General features: G+C 38.3%; 1 non-coding gene across 1 annotated transcript; it reads left to right on the top strand.

Moving 5' to 3' along the window:
* Positions 1-20,949: 20,949 nt before the first annotated feature.
* On the top strand, positions 20,950-21,035 carry LOC122638423. The gene has a single exon (XR_006329425.1). It is a non-coding gene; the product is annotated as a small nucleolar RNA R44/J54/Z268 family (small nucleolar RNA).
* The last annotated feature ends 299 nt before the right edge of the window (positions 21,036-21,334 follow it).

The following is a 21,334-nucleotide window of genomic DNA, read 5'->3' as shown; positions in this document are numbered from 1 at the left end:
AGGACCCCACTTGCCTGCCGGAATGCCTCATTACCACCACCTTCAATGCATGGGAGACTAATGATATTCTCCAAGATCCTGACATCCACTGCATCATGGAGAACCACGAGGATTTCCAGACACTATTATCTTGATGGGTCCTACGACAGCGACACCGGTCCTGATGCTGATTAAGATGGTTTGATTTGGTTTGTAAAAGTAACTATGGTTGTCGTGTGTAGTAGTTGTAATAGTAACTATAATTGGTGGTTGCGTGGTTGTAATAGTTATTATGGTCGTTGTAATAGTGTTCAGGTACTTGGCTATTTATAGCCATCTCTCCTTCATTGTAGATCATCAGTTGTCTATCAATACAACTTCCTGGTATCAGAGCCATGTTAGCTTAAACTCCTCTTTTGCCTTATCCAAGGGAGCTCTGCTCTTCTAGTTAGATTCCTGAGTTCTTTAGTCATCCAGTGAGTATGCTCTAAGGTTGCCTCTCGAATCCTCCTCATTAGAAAACTCTGGATTGACAGACCTGGTTAACTAGGATTCTTGCCGATAAAGTCCCTTGAGATTCGGTGGGTTTTCAAGCGAAGGGCCGTCCTATACCCTGTTTATCTCGGGAAACCTTCAACAAGGATACTATTTACTATAAAATATTCAAACTCACTTATGTACCCTTTTGAGCATCTCTCAAGGATATGGCTCCTCTTCCATCATGTTACAGTCACCACGACCAAGCAATGCTTCCTCAAGCACAGAGATTACCCTCAGAACTTCCAAGTCCACTAAGGTTGATTATCTGTAAGAAATCAACTACACTCCAAATTCAGAAAAGATCTACCCGACGAACTTCCCTGTTGTCAACCCATACAGTGTTTTTCCGAAGAACCAAACTTCTCTCACCAAAAAAATCAGGTCCATCATTTCTCCTTCGAAGACTCCAGATCTGAAGGAATATGTGCAGGCTTCTCCTTTCTCTCAGAATCAAGCCACTGCTTCGGGAAAAGAGCAGTATTTTCCCATTGAAATAGCCCCAGAACTCATCCGCCAGTGGATAGCTCTTGGCTATACCCATCTGCACTTTGGTGCCATCAGAATAGCCCTCCCCTTTCATGGCCGAAAAGGGTTACCTATTGCCTCTAAAATTGATCTTCTTGATACCCGGTTCAAGTTATACCCTCATACCACCATCACCAATATTCAGACCACCCTCAACTCCGAAACAGTATTCTTCATGTTGTATCCAAATTACAACATCACCCTAAGTGATCCTAAGCTTCCAGATGCATTGCAGTTTTTGGTGCAAATCAAGGGTGCACCACAGGTAGCTTCATCAATAGCGGCAACTCTCCATTACCAAATGTGTTACAGGTTGCAAAACCATGCGTTTGACCTCAACACAGGTCATTCTGATTGATGCTCTGTTCCTTAAGATAGACTCTGATCAGATTCCGACGATCACTCATGTGCCTCGTCGATTTTCCAAGACAGAGTTGGTCAACCTGATCCCTGAATCTTGGATCAATTCTTATGAACAGAGCCAAGATACTACTCCACCATCACCCCTCGTGATTGCTACCAATCCTTCTTATAAGAGACTTGAAGATGGTAGAATTTCAGTCTCTTTCCCTCGACCTACAGACATGAGCACTATGGTCCCCTTCTTCCCAAAAGACCTCAGGCCCCGACTACCTCATATACCTATCAAAGCCTTTGACAATGCCAGAGAACCTATTTATGAGTTCCAAAGCCCCTCAGGTCACAAATGGTTTGATGTTTGCGACTGGTGAAATAACGGAGTAGGTTTAGTTATTAATTAGTTTCGAAAGCAAGGGAGGTTCGCTTTATTTTCCAAACCTCACGGGTGAAAGTGTAATTAAGTCATACCTCAGGGGAGGTACATGTAAATTATCCATAATGTATTGATATTTCTTGGCAATAGTTTCTCTAGATGGGCAGGCATACCTACCCAAATACGTGGACAGACACACCTAAATATGCCATGTGGAAGGGTGATTCAGCCATTTGTGTACACCATTTTGGTGGATCTTAATTTTTCAATACCTTAGTTTGCCATTTTTGAGCTGAAACTTGACAAGTGAGCAGGGCCCCTTGAGGTCTACCTGTCCACAAAATTTCAGCCCCATCCAATCCGCCATATTGCAGAAAATATATGCTCATCCATCTATTTATGTAGCAGAGACTGTCGAGAAAAACTAAACTCGTTTAGCTTTAAGGTTAACAGCCCCAAAGCCCTAGCCTATATGTTCTGAAAATTCAGAACCTGTTTTCTCTTTGATTTCTTTCAAAGCTAGCTTATAGATCCAATTTTCAACTTGTGCAAGTACTGTCATTATTTGATGCATGCTTCTCATTGCTTGATTTGCTTTTGATTCTTCTTTTTTTTTTTTTTGCATCCATTCTGGACATTTTCTGTGTCACCAATGATGAAGGCTAGATGCAGATCAAGTATCTATGAACTCTAATGCCAAATATATTGACTAGAATATACATGCAGAACTTCTATACAGGACACAAATTAAAGAGAATAAACTGGAGTAACCTTCAATTGGTCTGTCAATTGAAGAGAAGATTTCTGTAGATCTGGAATAAATGAAGTACACCTGTCTCCAGGAAACTATAAAACAGAATAGAGAAGGAAATGAGAAGAAAAAGAAGAGAGAGTAAAGGAGAATCCATGGGGCATTTCGGACCTGCTAGGGTTTCTAATCTGGGATGTTGCTCAATAAATAAAGGATAAAACTCCCACTTTGACTAGGTCTCAACAATGACAGATCTATTATATACTGAAGTAATCCTGTAGATCTTCCCAATTCTCTCTTTTCCACCTAGATTCTCTTTGCATTGGAACTAAATAAATAGTTGAATTTCTCAATTAGATATTCTAATTATTAACATCATTAGATTTAAATACCCCACTACAGAATGATCTTATTTAATTATAGTTTTCCGTCTTTTGTTTGTTGATTTCTAGTATTTTGTTTCTGTATGTTCCAAGATCTTCTCTTTTGTCTGCTCATTCTTTAGCCAAGGGGGCCTCCAAGTATAAGCTTTCTAGAACTTGGTGGCCTTCCCCTCCGGCTTTCCTTGTATCTTCTTCCTTTTCTGTTTTGCTCCTTTGCCAACTTTCTCTAACAAAGTTTTCATTGTTGTTAACAAAAAAAATTATTCACTCTCACTATATTTCTCTCTATTACATATATACATCAAACTACAAGACATCGTTTTCATTTTTAAAAAAATGTTTGAATGAATGGATGATTAACACATTATCAATAACTAGTGTGTGTTAGGGGGCAAAATTCTTGGTGTTCAATGGTTACACTGAGCCTTCACCGTAGTTTTTATACCTAAAAGGTCCCTCATTAAATGACGTCGGACAAACAACTTTAATGGATAGTTGGATACAAATGTCAGAGAACATGGCACACGAGTTGTGGCAATGACTTCAACTAAACGTGAATAGGGGTATACAAGGAAAATTGTACATAGAAAAAATGAGGTTCTGACATTGCGCAGACATGATACGATGTGTTATGGTTGTTTTTAAATATTTTAATAAGATTACTTTTGCTTTACGTAATGGCCTTAGGTTCATTTTGGCTTACCAATGGGAATGAAGGAGAGCTAAAACCCATTTCTGAGAGTAGAGAGAACCAACGGGAACGAAGGAGGAGATGAACCTACAGGCCATAGTTGTCATGGCGGCGTCGCCGTCCTGGCGCTGGAGAGGGCTGCATGGCGACCCTCTTTGATTTCTTCCTCCTGACTCTCTTTCCCTCTTCGATTTCTTCTTCCTGTCTTCGATTTCTTCTTCCCTCTTCGATTTCTTCTTCCCCTCTTCAATTTCTTTCGATTTCTTCTTCGATTTCTTCTTCCTGTCTTCTTTCCCTCTTCGATTTCTTTCGATTTCTTCTTTCCCTCTTCGATTTCTTCTTCGATTTCTGAATTTTCTTCTTAAAACTTGAGAAACAATAGAGAAAAAATAAAACATGGCTTGAGTATACATCTATTAACACATTAAAAATAGAGAAAATAAAAAATAAAACATGGTCGACATGCTCGCCATGGCAACGCCATGGCGGGCGACATGTCGATATATCGACGTGACACCCCTCCACCGACTTGGATCGCCGTGACGCCGTGACAACTATGCCTACAGCCATTGGCTCGGCCATCTTCCACGACCGCTATGTTGTAACTTGGCTGTCCAAAACTAGACACAGGTGTAGGGATTCTTCCCTACACCAGATGACCAGCAATAGTGTAAGGTAGGTGTAGGTGATGGAAATAAGTCACTTAGAGGGCTTATTTTATTGAAAATAAGCTTTGGGTTGGGTTATATATGTGTTGGGCTTTTGATCCTATGAGTTTATTTTGTAATTGGCCAATTTAATAGGCCTAAAATATGGGTAGAAAATAGGAAAACGGGATTTACTTCCTTAGTTTAGTTAGAGTCCTATTTTGAGTTTGTTTTATTTATTATTTCACTATTCTTAGTCAATTTAGGTTACTTTATTAGTTAAGGATAGGGTTAGGCCTTTCCTTTTTAGTGTCCAAGTCTATTTTTGAGTCTTCTATATAAATTTGTAAGGGAGGCCAGTATGGTACACGAATTTGATTAATGAAATATTGGCTTTAGCACTTGTTAAAAATCCTGAGATAGGTTGGGTGAGATGCCCAGGGTGAGCTGAGATAGCCATGCCCTTCCCAAACCCCCTCCATCAATCTCCAATCAAGCTCCATTCAAGTTTCATTTCTGCCATAGCTGATCTCTTGAAGAAACATATTCAGTTGCTGGGATTTCTCTGCAAAGTTCAAAATATTTTCAAACAAGTCTGAAATTGAAGTTCAGCAATTATTCTTCTTCCCTTCTAGAAGGTCACATGCAAGGTGATTTTCGCGAGAATTCTGCCCAGCCAAATCTAACCGTTAGAACCTGCTGAAATTTTGATCGAATCTTCCTCAAACCCTACGAGAGACTCAATCCAAATTTCATTACCATCCACCCAGCCGATTGTCTGAAATTACCCATTTACCCATCAATCCTATTTCTACTAGGAATCCTCAATAAGTTCAGATTTAGTCATCTGATTTAACTATAACTTTCAACATCTCTTCTCTCCCATATAATCCACACTCTCCTAAATTAACTAACGTCAAACCCTAGGTCCCATCAAACCCTAACCCTAATTTCACATAATTTCACCTAGCCGATTTTGCCAATCCATAGCAGATCCTGGTTATTGGTTCTAGTTGGTCTACTATCAATCTAGAATTACATTAGTAGGGATTCCTTACACCAGCATTAAATCGTGAGCTGAAGTTAGAGTTTTAATTAGATTTTTATTTGGTATTTTAATTAGTCTTTTATTAAGTTGTAATGCTAATTAGGATTCCTAGTGCAAGTTTGGATCCTAGTTAGACGTCCTAGTTCTGTTTTGAGTCATAGTTTGAGTCTGTTTTCTTTTCAACCATAAGGCTATAAATATGTAAGAACTCCAATTGAGCCCCCCCCCTCCCCCTTTCCTCTTCCCACGATTTTATGAATAAAGATTTTGCTTTCAGCTACAACACTGTTCTGAGATAGGATGTGATGGTGAGATACCCAGGTAAAGATAGTCTTCCCCTACCCCTTTCCATCGATCTCCATTCAAGTGTCATTCAAGCTTCATTCTGCCCTAGCCAATATCTTGAAGATTCACAATCAGTTGCTGAAATTTCTCTGCAAGGTTCAATAATAATTCCATACAACAAGTGCATCATCCCAGCCCCAAAACCCTTCTTCTTCTAATCCTTCAAACCAAACACTAGCACCCCCTCCATCTCTGAACATCACCTCCATAACCTAAACTCCACTCAGACCAAACCAGTCATCAAAATCCTACCTTTCTTGGTTCAAACTTTCTCTCTCGTCATAAGGGAAACTCAATCCTAGTATCAGTCCTAGGCGACCACCCTAAACCCCTAGATTCCCTCTCCTTCCACTTTCTCAAAACCCCAAAACCCTAAACCTAATCTATTGTCCATTCAAGTTTACATACCTAACCTCATCTAAACATCTTAGGATCTTCATTGGAAGACTCCCCTACATCAACTTACCCTAACCCTACATCAAACCCTAGGTCCCATAAAATCCTAACCCTAATTTCAAAATTTCGCATATTTTGACCTAGCCAATTTCCCTAGTCCATAGCAGATCCTAGTTATTGGTTTCTAGTTGGTCTCCTACCAAGTTAGAACTACATTACGCTACCTTCCATGACCTTGCATACATGAAAGAGCACGGAAGCAGGGAGTAGAAGAAAGTCATAACGAACCTGAAGCCATTGGCTCTGCAATCTCTGACAATCGTTACTTAAAGCAAAAGTAATCTTATTAAATATTTGAAAAACAATCATGACACATCGTATCATGTCTGCACAACATCAGAACCTCATTTTTTCTATGTATAATTTTCCACATATACTCCTATTCGTCTTTAGTCGATGCCATTGCTACAACTTGTGTGCCATGTTCTCTTATAAAAACTACGGTGAAGGGTCAGCATAACCATCAATGGTTACACCAAGAATTTTGCCCCCCAACGCACACAAATTCAAGGACTATATTTCCCTTTATTATATACATCAAACTACTAAAACTATTGAAAATAAGATTTGAATGAATGGATGACTAAAGCACTATCGATAACTTCCTTAAATATAATTTTTTATGATTACACTAAGAATTTTGTCCCCCAACGCACACAAGTTTAAGGACAATATTTCCCTTTATTATATACATCAAACTACTAGAAAAAACTATTTAAAATAAGATTTGAATGAATGGATGACTAAAGCATTATCAATAACTTCCTTAAATATAATTTTTTATGAAACACTAAGAATTTTGCCCCCCAACGCACACAAGTTTAGGTACTATATTCCCTTTATTATATACATCAAACTACCAGAAAAACTATTGAAAATAAGATTTGAATGAATGTATGACTAAAGCATTATCAATAACTTCCTTAAATATAAATTTTTTTTTTCCAAATAAGACAGTCTTGCTAGACAAAAGGAGTAAATCACAATCCACAAGTTGCAACACAAAGTATGGGAACACAAGATCACGAATCCAAGGTGTGACAATTCTTCGTCCTCTTCCCTCCCCGAATCAATGAATGTGGCCGAAGGAGAGACAAAGAAATCACTTTGACGTAATTGACCTCTTCTCTCCTTTTCTTTCATTCTCTTCCCCTCTTTTGTTGAAGCTTATCCTTTCCTGCTATTTTCTTCAGACCGATAGCTTTATAAACGTTACTGCTTAGATTATATTAGATTGCTAAATAAATCTCTCCATGATTGCAGATTGGTTTCGATAGCTAGGGTTTGGATTTGCTTCAGTCTGCTTCATTTTTCTTTTAACTCTTAGTTGTATGAATACAGACAGCTACGATTACTGTTTGATTTGGTTCCCCAATTGTTTTTCTTTATTTCTCTCCATTTTCGATTTAAATGCTCATCTGTTGATCTGTTAATTCTCTTTGTTATATAGTACGGATCTGTTTCATTTATATTTCGATCTTTGAATATTAACTGATAAAAATACGCAAGTGAAAAAAAACTAAGATTCCCTTCAATTTGAGCTTGTAAACTAATTCACTATGCTCTTGAGTTTGTAGTTGCTGTTGAACTGTTAATAATATATCCGAGTATTAATTACGATGGAAAACTCTTTCTTGAATAGGCTGCTTAGCTGTTGATAAGTATTCTTGGGACCTTCTTACGAGAGTTAATGTGTAAGAATGAGTTTTGGATCCAATTCATTAAAACTAAAATCTGGATATCTACAGTTAATGCACTAATAGAAAAACTATTGTCGTTTTAGTGTATTTTCTCTTCACCCATTGTGACAGTGTGTAAGTGAATTTATGTTACACCATAGCCATCATAGTTCAAGATCTCGGCGAGATCTCGCTGTTATCTTGGTTTCGTAGCATCTCGAGTCGAGATTACAGGCAATACAGAATTAATACCATATCTCGACCAAGATCTCGGTATCTCGCCAAGATCTCGAGCCATTTCTCGTGTCAGACCTTATTAAAGCTCATAAAACACCATAACTCGACGAGATCTCGACTCTCTCTCTCTCTCTCTCTCTCTCTCTCTCTCTCTCTCTCTCTTGCCTGTCTCGCCTCTGTGAAGGGGAAACTCTAGCTTTGGGTATTTTTTTCATTTCTTTTGGCAAATCACACCTCCAACACCTCATCAAAGCTTGATTTGACAACAACAACAACAACTACGTGGTCAGTATGATGATCCGGCCCGACACTCGTTTCAGTACTAGCTTGTATTTAGTTAATCTATGTGACTATGTCTCTTTCCAAGTTTCTAACAATTATGAACAAACTGTCGAACAAACAATCCATCACTATGTAGAATGTAATGGTTAAATGATTTATGGTTTGATGTATTTTAGTTCCTAATACTTATTTAAGTTGTTTTGCACTTTTAGTCTTCTACTTTAATTATATGAGTTCTAAATATTATGTGGAATAGTCTAGGGTAGACCTCACGCAAGCCGTAGACTACCAACTTAGAGTCCGTAGTCAAAGTACCATTTTGTATTTGAATTTGTAAAAACTAATGGTTCCACTGTGTTTAGAAGGCTTAAAATAGGGGGGGAATGCCAAGTTTCAGCTCTTATCATGGCCATATGGCCACCGAAACCTACCATCAAGTTCAGAAAAAAAAAATACATGATCTCCCCACGATCTCGGTTTCACTGGCGAAACCAAGACCTTAAACCTTGATAGCCATCACTTGGTGGCTGGTTGCCTTGGTATCCCATAACTTCAATATTTGGCCTCTTTTTCCCCCATTTTAACGTGATTTAAATTCTATATTGCAAGCAACACATCACACATTTCCTTAATCGGATGCCTTGTGTATTATCGTCAAAACTTATATTTCTTTTATACCTACTTTTTCTAGGTGCTTAATTTGGATGCCCTTGATATCACTGTTTTTTCTACAGCTAAAGTGAGTGTGTGTGTTTTTTTTTTTTTTTTTTTTTGGGGGGGGGGGGGGTGGGGGGGTGCAAACAGCTAAAGTGTAATAGCCATTACATTTCATGCATTGAATCTTATTATTCACTAAACCAAACGTAGGATCATTGAGAAGTGTTTTGAACTTTTTTTTGGGTGCAATAGTTACCTTTTATTTTCTTTTCCATGTCTTCAGTCAGTCTGGCGCTTGAGTGATTATCAATTGGAAATAATTCATGACTAGTAATGGGAGGATGGAATGAAGTCTTGTGATCAACTTATCATCTCTCTTTGTGAACCAGAGTAGGTGTTATCCATGAAAAAAAAAAATAAAAAATCGCTTACCCGAAGAGAAAAACAAAACGAAGCGCCGTGCGAGGGACCTACCGGCTTGCCACTCACAGAAAGGAACAGAAGAAAGTGGCAAGTAAATCCGCGATTTATCAGCTTGACAGACAAACATAGAAACCAAAGAACACAAAACTAGTAGTAGAACGAAAGAAACTCATGTATTAGAAATCAAAACTTACTATGATATGGAATCCAAAACAAGAAGGAAAATGAGCTAAGCAAAAGAGATAGGATATCAAAAGATAGAAAACTAAATCAAAGATCAACGGATACAGTGAAAGATAACTAAACCCTAGCTTATCGAAGGAGACACCAACCGTGAAAAGAGGAACTGATTACCCGAGGAAGATCAGAGCAGGAACCACTTCGGAGACCAAACGGCCGAGAAGATCTCACAAGATCCGCCGCCGCCGCTTCGCCTCTCACGGGATGATAATCTCCAGAGACGAAAAAATAAAAGAGAAAACTCATTTGGGAGAAGGAAACCCTAAATGAGAAGAATAATCCTCAGAGATCCGGGAAATCGCACACGTCGAATTAGGACATCTGTAAATCTGATGGCCTCAAAGAGACGCTACCGAGAGATTCCATGCTTACTTTTTAAGGAGTTTGGTGCTTGCAATTTTTTTCCATAGTCGTATTCAACCTGAAAAAATCTTAAAGAGGCTTGAATTTCTTTTAGTAATGAAAATAAAATTGAGGTAATAACACAACTAAATCACAAGATTCTTGATTTGTGTCACCTAATACATTCACAAAATTCGAATCCCTAATAATTTATCATGCATTGTGTTCAAAAAACCAATGAATCTGATTGACATCTATTTCTTTCTTGTAGATTTTATAAATAAAGTATTATAAATCGATTTAGGGCATTTAATGTAAAAAATAAAGTATTATGAGCAGATTTAATCATCCATTTGTTTCAGTATTTCCATTACTCTTTTACAAGTGGATTTAATCATCCATTTGTTTCAGTATTTCCAGTACTCTTTTATCTAGTTGCAACGAACCGTTGTATTTTTAAGATTTTCTAAATTTCTCATCTCAAGATCATCTAATCATGATTTTTAAAGACGATTTTAATGGTTGGATGAGTTGCATTAATACTTTTAATCATAAACTTGTTTGGAGTTATATAGACAATGGTATAAAAGATGCTTACAAGAAGCACAAGCATTGGGGTTCGAGAAAAGATTGCAAGGAGCTTTGGAGATGAGGTCCTCAGAGCTAAACATACGAATAGATATTGGAGATATGACAAGGTGGTTTGACAGGCAACACATCAATGATGGACTTGGGGATTACTTCCTTTCTTACTCCTAATTTCAAACATAGATTATGGCTTCTTCTTTTCTTTTTTTGTTCAAACATTATGATTGTTTTCAAGAATGTAAATATTGAAGTTGAAGAAGATATTAACTTTACTTATTAAGGAGTTTGGTGCTTGCAAATTTTTTTTTTCCCCATTCTTTTTATTCAACCTGAAAAAATCTTAAAGAGGCTCAAAATTCCTATAGTACTGAAAATTAAATTGAGCTAATAACACAACTAACTCATATGATTCTTGATTTGTGTCACCTGATACGTCCAACGTCAATTAGACACTTTTGTCTAGTTTTAAATCTCAATGACCCAAATGGAAGTTTTTAATGAAGTTGTACACTTGCACAAATTCGAGTCCCTAACAATTTGTCATGCGTATTGTGCTTAAGTAGCCGATGAATCTAATTGGCACCTAATGGTTTTAAATCTCAATGACCCAAATGAAAGTTTTTAATGAAGTTGTACACTAGCATAAAATTCGAGTCCCTAACAATTTATCATGTGTATCGTGCTTAAGTAGCCGATAAATTTGATTGGCACTTATTTCTTTCTTGTAGATTTTCTAAATATGTATGGTTTGTAGGGCACTTGGGTATGAAAACTGAAGTATTACAAGTTGATTCAATCATCCATTTGTTTTAGCATTTCCTGCTAAATAATGGTTTCCATGATTCAAATAGATATAGAATCTTTGTTGTGGCTTCTATTACTCTTTTATCAAGTTGAAATGGAATCATTGTTCTTTTACCAAATACTCTACTAACCCACTCGTTGCAGTCTCTAGCTGACCTTGAGTTTGTTTTTCATCTAACTACTATTTGTTGGATTTGTGTGTCCATCAAATCCGGTTTGGTCCGGTTCAATCCGGTTTTATTTTGTATTGAACTTTTATACATTTTGGTTTAATATTATCATATGCGATATAATTTTTTTTGAACATTATGTGTCCGTAAGTTTTACTTAAAATAGTAGTCACGACTAGGGTTTGGGCTCACATGATCGATGTGCGTATTGGCGAAGAATCTACTTTGTCGATTCCCACATGTATTACTGCCATATGTAAAAAGGGATAAACATGTGTCACCGACACCCTTTACCTGAGGGAATCCTGTTGCTGCAAAGTATGATCGCATTCTTTGGTTCATCAATGACTGAGACTCAAGTGAGTCAAAGCCGGTGTTCTGGGAATGCGTGAACACTTTGTGAGTGAAGGAGTTACTCAACATGGTCACCACTACCCGATTGGGGAACACCAAGATTGAGATTGTCTATGTATGGTCGGATCGGAATCTTGATCCAGTGCCGTTTTAGAAATGGTTTTTGTAAAATCTATTTTACATAAAATAATGGATTATATACATTTATTTTAATAAAGTGTTTTATCGAGTTTTGCGGAACCCGATCAGATGCACAGACACTCTTATACGGACATGTACTATGGAATGGGGTTTGGCAGTACAAGTGTACATGCTCTAGATTCCATAATGATGGTGTTGATTAGTGGGGGGGTGTACATGATAATTTATTATCATGTAGGGAGTTATTTAGAATTTACTAAAATAATTGGTTCTTTATTTAATTAATGGATATGGTGCTAATTATAATTATCCATAAATTTAAATAAAGTAACTAATTAAATCATTCCCTATTAGATTCTGCTTCTTTACTAATTAGAAGCACTTTGAGTTTAAATAGAACTGTCAAACAAAGAGAGAGAGAGAGTCATACTCTCACAGTGTTTTATCTAAATCCATCTAGGGTTTTAATTAAACCCTATTATTATAAAAGGGGACCAAAGTGCAGAGGGGGCATACAATCTCCACGTTTTCTGGCTGCCCCCTCTTGGATGTGTTTTGGTCTCCCTCTCCCTCTTGTGATCTCTTCTTCTTCTTCTTGTTTCTCCCTACTGTGATTGAGAGTTAGGGTTTTAGAAACCCAGATCTGTGCTTGAAGAACTGAAGAGCATTTGGGATTGGCTTGAAGAACCTTGGCTGCACCATTATAGGTTTAGATCTGTTTACTTGGAGTACTCATTGGAGGAAGAACCATTGTCTATTGAAGGAGCAACACTTGAGGCTCACCAGGTTAGCAATTCTTTATTGATTCCTCTTGATTTTAATTATTGATTATTCATGGGATGCGAAAGAAACCCGAATCGATTTGTTTCCACTGCGCATTCGGGTATGGGATGGATCCCTCTTTCCATGTGATGGATTAGGGATGATTGGACTGGGCATTGGTTTGTCACACCAAACCCTATTAGGGTTCCTGCAAGGACACCATGGGCGACCATGGTTAACCCTAAATATGTAAACAGGGTGCCCTAGGATAACCCTAGGGTTCCCTAGGGACAACCCTGGAGTTCCCTAAATCAGGGATCTCGAAGTATAAAGTTTATTGGTTTACCAATGTGAACCGCCCTGATCCCATGGACCGTAGTTTAACCTACAGTGTGGTAACAGAGCCACATTTCTCACCCATGAATATCATATAATTAATTGTTTGATGTAATTATCATGTATGAGATGCAAGTTTCAAATTCTTGATTGAATTCGCACATGGGTAGTTATGTGGTTGTTGAAACAACCTTCTCATGTGCACATGGGTAGTTACAAGGTTGTTAGATTTAACAACTTGCCCATGTGATGATGGATTTATGTTTATTTTATTTTTCCAATTATTGAAAGCATTGTATCCAAGTAGGGTTGATAGTATATATATTTTAAATTTTATCAATGATCTGTGGGGGGAGGACGCACGCTGCCAAGCCTCTGCTCACGCCCCCCTGACCATAACCCTTGCACACTGCCCATGAGAAGCCCTGGCAGCAGCCAACGCACGAGTTGCGCGTGCGGCCTGTGCGTGGGCTGCTGCCCGTGGGGCTGTGGCCTGCGGGCTATGCACCTGGCGCACGCGGCCTGTCTATGCAGGCTGCATGCACCTCTTTTGTTTACCCTCCAGTTAAAAAAAAAATGAAGGGGGTATTTCTTTTTCAAAATAGAATTTTATTTTATTTTGTTTTTGGAGGAAGTAGATGGGTGAAGAGATTCCTCTCTCCACCCACTTGGAATTAAAATATGATTTTAATTAATCAAGGGCTTGGATACATGTTATCACATGTGATGTGATGGTTCAATAATTGAAGAAATCCATGGCTTTTGTTTGTTGCTTTAATGATGCCCATGCATGATATTATGTTATAATGTGATTATGGGATTGGCTTACTAATAAATTGGAGGGTAATTTGATATATGTGATGCATTGGGATTATGGATAGATGTGATGCTTCTCTCTCTTTCTCTTTCTCTCCCTTTCTTTTTATAAACAAATGTACTCCACCCCATGGGCAGCCCAAAATGGTGGGTTGGTTTCTCCATGGGGGGTTTCTTTATTATGGAAAGGAAAGTGTATAGAATTTTTTTCCTAGGTTTCCATTGTAATTTTAGAGGAGCTAGGATTCCCAGGGCATGTTGATGGTGATCCACATGTGACGCTCAAAGCTTATGGAGATGCAAGTCACCTACTTTGAAGACGTGATCAGGCGGAGGAGATGAACGAGGCGTGGCATCCATGGCATGATTGATGCACCCATAATTAAAAGAAAGTTATTAGTTTTATTTTTATTGGGAGGGTTCTTTAATTGCTTCTGATAAAAATGCCGCCATCCCATAATCACTTTTAATTAATGTTGATTAATTATGTTATTTTATTCCATCCTGTATGTGAGAGTTGCTTAATCCCTCTTTGATCATAATACATGTATGATATGGACTAGTCTAAGTCAGTAGACATGTCCATGGCCTCCTATTGAAGATAAGTGTAGATATTGTGTGATATGACCCCTCATACGCCGATAGTACATTGCCATGCTCGTTATCACATGGTTATCTATATTTACCTTTATCTAGATACGTTAGGATATGGATAGTGAGAGGGAACTGCGATAGTAGGCCTTCTTTCATGATTCCATGATTCTAACTAATGCAATAGGTAAATGCATGACTTGGGTATATGTTAGCCGACAGGATCTGGGCATGACACCCAGGTTGCCGAAAATATTGGAAGCCCATCAGGCGGACAGCTTAGCCCACACTACCACGATGTGTATAATGACTCCATGTAGGGTAAGTTATGCATGCAAGGGTTGTAGGTATCCAATTCATTTTTTGGGTCATGAGGGAGACCTAAATCATGAAAGACCATTGATGTATATGCTCAATTTTTTATCAATGGTTATTAATATGCATGTGTTTTTACCTGTACATGTGTAAATTATTATTCAATGACTGCCGTTAATTCCAACATGTTAACACTCATTAGCGAATACAAATTAAATGGTACAAACTATGTCGATTGGTAACAGAGCATTAAATTGCTCCTGACTACAGAAGAACTATACACAGTTCTCGATGAACAAGTTCCTCCTCTACCCGACCCAAATGATTTTGAGGTACATGAAGAGATACAAGATTTCCTCAAAAGGGATTCCAATGCATCACTTTCCATCCTAGGATCATTGGAAAAATCAGTTTTGGATTCGGTCAAGGATATACACACCTCTGGGGGTAAAATGGATAAACTTGTTGAATTGTTCAACAGGCAGTTGACACACGCCCATTCTGATGTGATGAATCAAATCGATAACTCCAAGATGTCCCAAGGGACTCTAGTGATGGACCACGTCATGAAAATAATCAATCTATTTGAGAAACTGTAATCTATGGGGACTGATTTTGGTCTGCGATACAAGACCGATGTGATCTTGGCGTCACTCAGTTTTGCCTATGCGCCCTTTAAGATGTCCTACAAGATGTCAAATAAGGAGATGAAGCTCACTGAGGTTGCTAACGCATTGGTAGGGACAGAAGCTTCCTTGAAAAAGGACAAAACTGAGGTCAATGCAACAGATGTGAAGCCTTCTTCAAATGGGAAGAAGAAGAAAAAGGAAAGTAAGGGTAAGCCTCTGAAACCCAAGTGTGGGAAGTCTGGCAATAAAGGCAAATGCAAGTGCTTCTATTGCAAGCAAGAGGGTCACTGGAAAAGGAATTGTCGTGCATTCCTGGCTACTGTGAAACACAAAAAGTCGAATGAAACTGAGAATGCTAAAGAAGGTACATGTGATATTTATGTTCTTTATGAGTATAATTTGTCTTTTGAACTGACCAACTCTTGGTTGGTGGATAGTCGTTCCACTATTCACATTTGCAATGATTTGCAGGGGTTCAAGGAGACAAGGAATCTGAAAAGAAATGAGGTGCGTCTTCGGATGGATATAGGAGCTGAAACCATGGCGATGGTTGTGGGAACTTTTATTTTAAATTTTAGTTATGCTAGTTTAGTTTTAAAGGATTGCTACTATGTACCCTGTTTTAAGAGGAAGATTATTTCAGTTTCAAAACTTCTTTTGGACGGGTATAGTTTTTCCTTTAATTCTAAATTGATTATTCGTTTTAATAATTCTTTTGTGGCATTTGGATATATGCAAAGTGGATTGTACTTCTTGGATTGCCTTATTAGAACGAATGTTGATTTGAAACGGAAAGTAGCTCCAGTGAACTCAACATATTTATGACATCTAAGATTAGGTCACATTAATTTGGACCGAATCAGTAGATTGGTGAGGGATGGGCCCTTAGAGTATCTGAGGGTGGAACCATTCCCCAACTGTGAGTCATGCCTTCAGGGCAAAATGACCAAGAAACCCTTTAGCAATAAAGGTACTAAAGTCACAGATTTGTTAGAGTGACCCATAAACATACAAGCAAGGTATAGGTATGAGTATTTTACAACTTTCATCGATGATTACTCTAGATATGATTGCATATACTTGATGCGTAGAAAATCGAAAGCCTTTGATAAATACCCAGAGTGGTATTTTAGGGTTTCGTCTTGATTTACGTGCAGTCATATACCCAGAGTGGTATTTTAGGGTTTTGCCACGATTTACATGCCAAAAGATACCTAGGGTGGTTTCTGATGGCCTTGTCTCGATTCGCATGCCTAAAATGCCTAAGTTGGTGTTTTAAGCTTTTGCCTCGATTTACGTATCAAAAGACACCTAGGATGGTATTTGATGACAGTATCTCGATTCACGTGCCTAAAATGTCTAGAAGAATATCTTAAGGTATTGTCTCGATTTGCGTGCATAGAAATTCCTAAGGTGACATTTTAAGACTTCACCTCGATTTACGTGCAAAAAATGTACAGAGTGGTATTTTAGGGTTTTGCCTCTATTCGTATGCCTAAAAATGCCTAGAGTGATATTTTAGGATTTTGCCTCGATTTACGTGCCTAAAAATGCATAGAGTGATATTTTAGGGATTTGCCTCAATTTGTGTGCCTAAAATGCCTAGAGTAGTATTTTAAGGTTTCACCATGATTTGCGTGCCAAAAGATACCTAGGGTGGTATCTGATGGTCTTGTCTCGATTCGCGTGCCTAAAAATGCCTATGTTGGTGTTTTAGGGTTTTGCCTCGATTTGCATGCCAAAAGATACATAGGGTGGTATCTGATGGTATTGTCTCGATTTAAGATACCTAGAGTGGTATCTGATGGACTTGTCTCGATTAGTGTGCCTAAAAATGTCTAGAGTAGTATTTTAAGGTTTGGCCTCGATTTGTGTGTCTAGGAATGTCTAAGTTAGTATTTTAGGATTTTGCCTCGATTTATGTGCATGAAAATAACTAGAGTGATATTTTAGGGGTTCACCTCGACTTACGTGCCAAAAGATACATAGGGTGGTATCTGATGGCAGTCTCGATTTGTGTATCTAAAAATGCCTAAGCTGGTGTTTTAGGGTTCTGTCTTGATTTACGTGTCTAGAAATGCCTAGAGTAGCATTTTTAGGATCTTGTCTCGATTTACATGCCAAATGACACATAGGATGGCGTCTGATAGTATTGTCTCGATTTGCGTGCCTAGAAATGCATAAAGGGGTATTTTAAGGTTCACCTCGATTTGCATGTCTAGAAATGCCTAAGTTGGTATTTTAGGATTTTGCCCCGATTTATGTGAAACCTTGATTCGTGTGCCTAAAAATGACTAGAGTGGTATTTTAGGATTTGCCTCGATTTGTGTGCCCAAAGATATATAGGGTGGAATATTATGGCCTTGTCTCGATTTACATACCTAAAAATGCCTAGAGTGGTATTTTAGGGGTTCACCTCGATCTACGTGCCAAAAGATACCTAAGGTGGTATCTAACAGCCCCGCGTCAATTTGTGTATCTTAGGGGTTCATGACAGTAATTAATGATCCTGCTTTGGTATCTAGCAATACTACATTTGAAATGACTAAATAAAATACAAATAATAAAGATAGGTTAAGTGTGCTTGCCTCTTGCGACTGCCCCCAAGCGACGCAACAGATGTGTCGAGCGGTGTCCCTCAAAGTCATCTCAGATGGGTACTAGCCCGCCCAATCGTCCATATCGGTTATTCCTAACAAAGGACCGCACGAAGACTGACGAGGACGTTTGCGGAGAGCCATGGAATAGTCTCGCACGAAAATAGAAAGAAAACAAAGAACTGGCAGAGTCTGGTAACGAAACAAGGTAAGGAACATGAGGGGAGGCCCCTTTTATTTATAAACTGACATAGCTATGACCACGGCACCGTGGAGGACTCCCTACAGAGCCATGGTGACCCCCACACAGCACCGTTGTTCAAAAAAAAATGAAATAAAGAGTAAATTACCCCTCCCTCCCCTCGATTATGCTCTAATGACAAACCCCTCCCCTAGGTATTGAGTAATGATTCTCCCCTCCCCTGTATTAACAAGATTTTATCAACCGTACCCATTCAGTTAAAAATGGCTGTTAAGTGATGACATCACCTTAAAAATATTCATTTAAACCCCAAAATACTCGTATTTTTGTGATATTCCAATAATACCCCTAACCATATCAAAACCCTAAAAACATCTCTAGACCGTTTCTCTAGTGTGAGTAATGGTCACCACCACCACCGCCGCCCTCACAACGTCCATAACCATTGTCGCATCCACCGCAGAGCAAGAAAGCCATCCAATATTAGAGAACGGTTGGTATTTTTTTTGTTTTTGGTTGAACAGTTGGTGGTTTCAAGGTTGGGTACTGGAGGTGATGGCAGCCTTTCAGATAAGGTGGTGATTCCTGATCATATCCTTTTTTCACTGTTTCTCGTTCTTCTTATCTTTTCTTCTTAGTACTCAGGTCAGATCATAATCTCTCTATCATGCGCATAACTTCCTAATTTGTTCTTCACAGTTATTAATCTATTGGTTGTGTTTCTTGTTCTATAATTTTAGATTTCAACTCTGTTTTCAAAATCAATCATCAAAACCCAATATTTTCACTGTTTTCCAAGAATGCTTCTGCAAGTAGGAATTCTAAATTTCTCAATCTTAGAATCTAATTTTTTAATTATGTTTTCAAATCTAGGTATCAGTTTGGAATCTTAATTTATTGTTGTTTTCAAAACCAGATCTTTCTACTGATTTCATGGAATCCTAATTCCAACCTGTTTTCTTAAATCTCCCTGTTTTGAATCGAATATTGAGTTTTGAGTTAAACCTCAGAGAGTTGAGTGTTGCCTGGTTGAACAGCGTGTGGACTGTGGGACTGTTGGTATCTTCCTTAGCTTCCTCCTTTCCCCCCCAGTAAGCCTTCTAATCTCCCTTTTCTCTTTCTGTTCCTTCTTCCTTTTCTTTCTTTTCCTCCTCCGTCCTTTACCTCGTATCATCTCTATTCTTGCGCTAGTCTTTGATACAGCAAAGAGAGGCATCGATCTCCCTACGATTTCCTTCTTTTAATCTCAAGTTTTGGGACTTTATTATCTAGCGTGGGCGATCCCTTTCTTCGAAGCTCTGTTGAGATCCTGCTTGTAGGAAGTTTCATTCGAATTTCAGTCTCGTTCTTCATTCTACCGCAGATCTAGTTTCAATCTCCTCCGGTTCCTTTGTTGTTGGTTGTTCCGACATTATAATTGTTCTATTTGGGAGGACTAGTAGTGGGGATCTCTCACCTGGAATTTCATATTCAACCTTGACCATATGACAGTTTGAACATCTGAATTCTTGCTGGACTTCGGTATGGAATTATTCTGTTGCGTGGTGATATGCTGTGTGTGTCATTTCCTCACCATGGAGACCCTTTGCGTCAGTGCGGCAGGGAAAGGGCAAGGAGAGAGCATGAGTGGGGACGGTGAGAGGGGTTGCGTTGGCGGCAAGGTGGGGGAAGAGTTGCAGGAAAGGGATTGTAGGAGGAGGAGGAAGAAGAAGATTCAGAAGAAGAAGGAGGGGGTAATATAGTCTTTTCCTATCACTTAACAGTTCTTTTTAACAGAATGGGTACGGTTGATAGAATCTTGTTAATACAGGGGAGGGGAGAGTCATTACTCAATACCCAGGGGAGGGGTTTGTCATTAGAGCATAATCGAGGGGAGGGGGGAGTAATTTACTCATAAATAAACACCCCTGTTTTGTGGTTTATTAAGCCCACACTAGAATGGTTGCTTTGCCGGTTTGCCCTACTCTGCCTCCTTTATTGATCTTAGGTTCCATTGAGATAAGAAGTCGTAATTCATAATGCCTCCTCAAACCCTAGTTTTAACCTAACATTTTTGTTCGTCCATTCCTTTCTTCTTAATTTACTTGTTTTCCTCTCTAATTGCAAAAGAATTTTGGCGAAGTCTCTGTTTGATTTATGCAGGTCGAAGCGTAGATTATTTGTTGTTACAAGATTTTGTTTTTATATTTTTTCCTCGAATCTGAATTTTTTCTTTTTGAAAGTAATTTCCTTGTTTCGAAGGCCCTTATGGCAATGTAGAACTAGCATTCGTTTGTTTGATGCACTTGTTTTACTCTCCTCTGTTACTGTAGATTTTTTTTTTGGTACTGTCAATTTGATGCAAAGCCGATGATGGATTAAAAGTAGTATGAGGATTCAATGAAGAGGAAACTTATCTGAGGCAATTGCGCAATCAAATCTCATATCTTTAGGCTTATATTCACTTCTTTCTGTTGCATGCCAAATTGTTGTTTTATTTTGATTCCATTTTTCTGTGTTCTTGCTTTCTGATTGAGCAAAGTTAAAATCTGTTTTGACAAATAGGAAGTTCTTGAATTGGGAGATCGTTTCGTGATTTGGTCAATACTTGTTTCTCATTGCTTATTAAGTGATCGTTATTCTGTTTGTCATGCTTTGGCATTAGGTTTTCATGGTAAATGAAAATAGGAGTAAATAGGAAGAAATAAGTGCAGGTGATGATAAAACAGACAGGGACATCTGCACTCCTCTGGAGGATGTTGACTTTTGTCTTGGGAATCTCTCTGATGCACGGTCTTAGTAACTATTTTTCACTGTTTCATGTTCTTGCGAACTGCTAATTTGCAACTCTGTGAGCTAATGCTCATATAATCATTTAGTCTATCCATCTTCTGGTGTTTTTTCTAATCCGAGTAGCTCTTTAATTATTTTTTCATAAATTTTTTCCCAACAAATTGATTGTTCTTTTGATCTGTAAGTTTCTAGTTAATTTTGTTAATGAATTTTGTATGTGAAGTGAGGACTGGATAGATAGGGATATTTGACTCCATTGAAGTATGATGCCTTGTCTTTGTGAATCTCTATTATGCATA

This window comes from Telopea speciosissima, chromosome 8 (genome assembly GCF_018873765.1).
Source record: "Telopea speciosissima isolate NSW1024214 ecotype Mountain lineage chromosome 8, Tspe_v1, whole genome shotgun sequence".
Classification (NCBI taxonomy): Eukaryota; Viridiplantae; Streptophyta; class Magnoliopsida; order Proteales; family Proteaceae; genus Telopea; species Telopea speciosissima.
Note: the sequence above shows the minus strand (reverse complement) of the source record. Positions and strands in the feature narration are given on the sequence as shown.